General features: G+C 33.6%; 1 non-coding gene across 1 annotated transcript; it reads right to left on the reverse strand.

Annotated features, from left to right (window-relative positions):
• Positions 1-2002: 2002 nt before the first annotated feature.
• LOC139845696 (small nucleolar RNA R71) lies at positions 2003-2109 on the reverse strand. Its single transcript, XR_011758459.1, has one exon. It is a non-coding gene; the product is annotated as a small nucleolar RNA R71 (small nucleolar RNA).
• Positions 2110-5608: the final 3499 nt, after the last annotated feature.

A 5608-nucleotide genomic window follows, 5' to 3' on the forward strand; every position in this document is an offset into this window, starting at 1 on the left:
ATAGTATTTTCGTACCCCCACGCTACATCATCAAGTTTTTGGCGCCGCTGCCGGGGACTCGGTGAAAAACACTATATTTTTGTAAAAATATATTATTGCTTATTTCGTAAAAAAAAAAAAATTTTGTATTTATTATAAGTGTTAAAAATTATAAAAAGAAAAAAATATATATATATTTTTTTAAGATTTTTGTCTATAAAATTAATTAGTATTTTTATTTAGATTTTTAAAATATAAGTTTATTTTTATTTTATAAAAAATTATCTACCTATTATTTTTTATAAAAAATTAAAATCAAATACCTAATTAAAATTCGTACTGGGCCGAGTCCTAAATCGTAGCCCAATTAGAAGCCCAAAACAATAATTAAATACTAGTGGGCCGAACTGTTTAAGCCCAACAGATAAGTCCGAGCGCTATTCAACTCCGAGATCGCGGAGAATTAAGCCTGTGTGCTACGCGATCGCGTAGAAGCTTCTGACAGGAAACCCAGCAGCATTTATTACGAATTTAGGGTTTTAATTATTTAATTATTATTATTATTTGACCTAGTTAAGTTTTTATTAATTAATATATTTAAATCTAGTTTTAATATATAATTTGTAATATTAGGTTTTAATATTATTATTAAATATATAAATTAATATTTTTATAAATAATAATATAAAACTATTATTTTTATATAGATTTTATTTTTATCGTTTTAGTTTATATCTTTTTATAATTTCTATCATTTAGTTCGTTATATAGTTTTAAGTTTAGTATTTTGCCGCAGTTATTTTTATATTTCTAGATTTTTAGGCTTTGCCGTAAAATCCCTTAAGTGCTTTTTCTTTAGATTAAGATTTTGGCGCTGTAGAATTTTGCGACGCGGTTTATAGATTTTAGTGCTTTTTAAGTTATTGCCGATTTGGATATAGAATTCCTTTTAAGCTTTAATACCTTTAGGCGCAACTTTTTAGATTTAATTTTTAGACTTTTAAGTTTCGACGTTTTTCTTTCTTATTTTTATTTTTCGACGTTTTACGACGCACTCTTTTTCTTTCTTATTTCTCGACGCTCTAGTTTATAGGACACAGAATTTTCTATTTCTTCTCTAAATTTTCAATACGAAAAATTATTTTAAGCGGTCAAATTGATAGACATCCAAATTTTCTGGTTCGTAGTAATAGTTGGATTTGTTAGTGGCGAGTTGTGGGCTTCCGATTTAAAGGGTCCTGGCTACCTGCTGCATCTTTTGGCTATTCGAAACGTGGGCAAAATCAGAAAAGTCTATTAATTTGATAACTTTTATAATTTTTATATTTATAACTAATAGGATATTCAGTGAATGCACCGAGCAAAACGTTCACCACCTTTCATACGTTCACCACCTGTAACTCGATCAAGACATCTAGCCAATATTGTCACCGTTGATTTTTCTTTAGAATCATCATCTAGTCGAACAAGTACTCCAACTCAAAATTCCGATAATCCATCTTTTGATCCCGATTTCACAATTGAGAACCCGGAGGATATTCAAGGACAATTCCAAGATCCAGAACCACTAATCATTCCTCCTGAACCACAAACCGTTAAATCAGAATCTTCTAGTGATTCGGATTCAACAAATTTAAATATGGAAATAACGGAACCTCAAAGTATGGAAGACCGAATGAGAGGCATACGCACGGGCCAAGGTCACGCCATTATTCAGCCAGATGTTAGAGCATCAGATTTTGAAATCAAAGGACAAATCCTACACATGATCACCAATCAGTGCCAATTTGGTGGTACAACAAAAGAAGATCCAAACGAACATCTTCGAACTTTTAATAGGATTTGTAATCTATTTAAAATTCGAGAAGTTGAGGATGAAACTATTTATCTTATGTTGTTCCCATGGACTTTAAAAGGAGAAGCCAAAGATTGGTTAGAATCGTTACCTGAAGGAGCGATTGATACATGGGATGTTTTAGTTGAGAAATTTCTTCAAAGATTCTTTCCGGCATCTAAATCCGTGAGACTTCAAGGAGAAATTGCCACGTTCGTGCAAAAGCCAAATGAAACGTTATATGAGGCATGGACAAGATTCGGAAGGATGTTGAGAGGATGTCCTCAACATGGTTTAGATACTTTTCAAATAGTGCAAATCTTCTATAAAGGCGTCGACATCGCCACACGAAAAGACATCGACACAGCAGCTGGTGGTTCCATTATGAAGAAAACCGCAACCGAAGCTCACAAGATTATTGAAAACACATCATCCCACTCTCATGAGTGGCATCAGGAAAAAGATATTTTTCATTCATATAAAGCGGCTAGAGCCGATTCTAGCCATAACTTTGATTCTGTTTCCGCAAAAATAGATGCTTTCGAGAGACGAATGGAAAAGATGACTAAAGATATTCACGCAATACGAATCAGTTGTGAGCAATGCAGAGGACCACACTTAACGAAAGATTGTCACATTGAACAAACGATGGAACAACGTGAGAATGTTTCCTACATGAACCAAAGGCCGGGAAATAATTATCAAAATAATTATCAACCGCCAAGGCTAAAATTCAATCGAAATCAAAACATTCTTTACAATCCAAAAGGACCCGACAATAACTCGTATAACCAACAAGGTCCGAATAACCAACCAACTCAAAACAACACTTTCAATCAACAAAGACCTGACTTGTATAAACCACCACAACAAACCGAAGAGAAAAAGTCAAATCTGGAAGAAGTGGTATTTAAGGTAGTTGAATCTCAAACATAATTTATTGAAACTCAAACCCAAACGAACGAGAGGTTTGATCAGTCATTTAGAACTCAACAAGCTTCCATTTTGAATCTAGAAAAACAAGTAGATACTCTTGTTAGATTGATGAGTGAATGGGAACAAGGAAAGCTACCGAGTAATACTGAAGTAAATCCTCGAAATGAGAATGTTAATATGGTGTCAACAAATTCTGAAAAACCAACACCAGAAGATGGGAAGGTTTTAGATGTGAGTAACAATGAAGAAGTTACAACACCACCACCACCACCTGAGTATGTAAAGCCAGTGGTGGCACCATACAGACCACCCATCCCGTTTCCAAGAAAAGGAGTTGAGTATGAGCAAGTGATAGGTAATAAAGTTTGTGATACCCCTGGAAAGAAGAAGAAGAAGAATAAGAAAGTGCAAGAAACAAAAACAGTAGAAGTAAACCCAGTGAAGACAGTTCCACCGAAACCTCCACCCAAAGTGGGTGATCCGGGTGAATTTATTGTTCCTTGTCTACTTAGGGACGGTGTCATGTATGATGCACTAGCAGATTTAGGTGCAAGTGTGAGTGTTATGCCTCTTTCATTATATAAGAGATTAGGAGTAGGTGAGTTAAGTCCAACGGATATGAGTGTTCGACTCCTTGATCAAACCATTAAGCACCCAGTTGGAATTGCTGACAACCTACCCATTCAAGTAGGTAATTTAACCTTTCTAGTTGAATTCATTGTCATTGACATAGAAGAGGACCCAAACATTCCTCTAATTTTAGGTCGACCATTCTTAGCGTCCACCGGGGCGTTATTTGATGTAAGAAAGGGTAGAATGACACTTAGTAATGATGAGAAATCGATCACCTTTATGATTCGAAAGTCTAAATCTCCACCAACCAAAACCGTTGAACCAGCAAAAACGATTGGTAAGAACCATGTTGTTTTACCAACTCCAACGGTAGTGCTCAACAATAATAAAACGCCTAAGTGTGGGGAAAATGAAGTAACACCTAATGATGACTTGATAACAAAGAACCCCGTTGTTGATACGAAATTAAACGATCCCGTTATTAATAGTTCAATAAAGAAACTTATTAAACGGGTTTACGATGCTAGAATTAAGGGGAACTTTAAGTTATGTAACCGGTTAGTATCCAATCTATCACCTAAAGAAAAGGCGAAACTAGTTGAATTTGTGGATATTACGGAAGAAGCTGGTCACTGGCTTAAAGCTAAAGTCACAGATATGCAAGTTGATTATGGTCCAAGAGAAATTAACGATGAAGTTAATCACAATTTCGACACCACAGCTACCTAAGTGTGGGGAGATTCAAATGTTCTAAAAAGAAAATGTTGTCTAGAGTTAGTTGTTCTGTTCTCGTGTAGTTCTGAGAATGGAATCCGATTGGTCTTTTCCACTAGCAGACACTAAAGAACTAGTTTTCTCCCCCATTCTGAATTTTTTTTTGTTTTATAGGTTTTGTATGAAATTAATATGTTTTTTTTAGTTTTGTGTGAATTTTTAAAAATAAAATTTACTTTATTTAATTAAGTTTAAAAAATGATTTCTAAAATTCGTCGTGAGTTGAAGATTAGGTCGTTGAACCGAAATTGCTTTACCCAAGGATGGGGCGACAAATTTTATTATCATTATTTTTAATTTTATTGATTTAAAGTATGCCAAAAAAATATTAGATTTTATAAATTTTTGAAAGTGAGGATATATACCAAAGTTCAAAAATATGTATATATATGTTTGTATTTTATGTTATGTACAAAACAGGGTAAAACAACGCACTTTCAAAGACTGTCATTAAGTTCAGCAAAAGCTACTAATTTTGACGACAAGACGCAAAATATCAAATGTGAAATAACAACAATATGCTTGCAAACTCGGTAATTTTAATCATTTTTCTACACTAATCACCCTCATGAATTTAAATTTTTACTGATTTCTTGCAAATGAGGGCATTGCAAGATCTCAAGTGTGGGGAAGGGTTATAAATTCTCTCGGGTTTACACTTGGTTTAATTGCCAAATTTTGTGAAAATTTGAAAAATTTTCAACTAAATGAATTCAAAATCATGTTTATACATATTTATGAACGATAAAACTAGGTGTTAATACCGGAATTATTGTTACCTTAGAAAGGACATAAATTGAGAAACAACCTAAAATGCTAGAATTCATTTAAAATGGAATAAACGAGAATAAAAAGGCAAATAAAAGAATAAATAAAAGCTAAGTGTGGGAAGAATTCACCAAGTTCTTTAAAACATATATCACATATTTTTGTACAAGATTATTGCAGGTACTTTTGTTTTGGACGATACTAATCAGTTTTACCCTATTTACTGTAATATATTTGAATGAAAGATGGATCTACACGATGAATCAATTTCATCATTAAAAGGAAGTAAAGTCTTCAGAAAAATACACGCGCTTCTTGATTTAGGTCAGGAAGTTGTCGTCCAGACCAGCTGTAGGTTGATGAAAAATCTAGAAAAGTCATCTCTAAAATCAGCAGAAAATCCACAGACCTCAGCATCAAACAGGGTCGCCAAGTGGTCAGACTTATCCTAACCATGAGAGGATCTGTCTCGTAAAATGGGGAGGGCGCTGTGCAAATTAGCTTGATAAGACTAATGAATCAGACCCCCAGAAAGGATAATCTCCTAAAAGATTAAAAATCAGCTTTTAAGCCTGATATTACTCAATCCTTGAGATTGACCTTAAAGATTGAGAATTACAAACTCATGGAATTCGATGATATCTAAACTCGAGTTTGAACGAGAAAATATTTTGATCAAAAAAAAAAACCGATTTGTTTTCTGAAAACCTATTTTCAATACGTTCATTACCATTGAACGTAAAA

This window comes from Rutidosis leptorrhynchoides, chromosome 4, assembly GCF_046630445.1.
Source record: "Rutidosis leptorrhynchoides isolate AG116_Rl617_1_P2 chromosome 4, CSIRO_AGI_Rlap_v1, whole genome shotgun sequence".
NCBI lineage: Eukaryota > Viridiplantae > Streptophyta > Magnoliopsida > Asterales > Asteraceae > Rutidosis > Rutidosis leptorrhynchoides.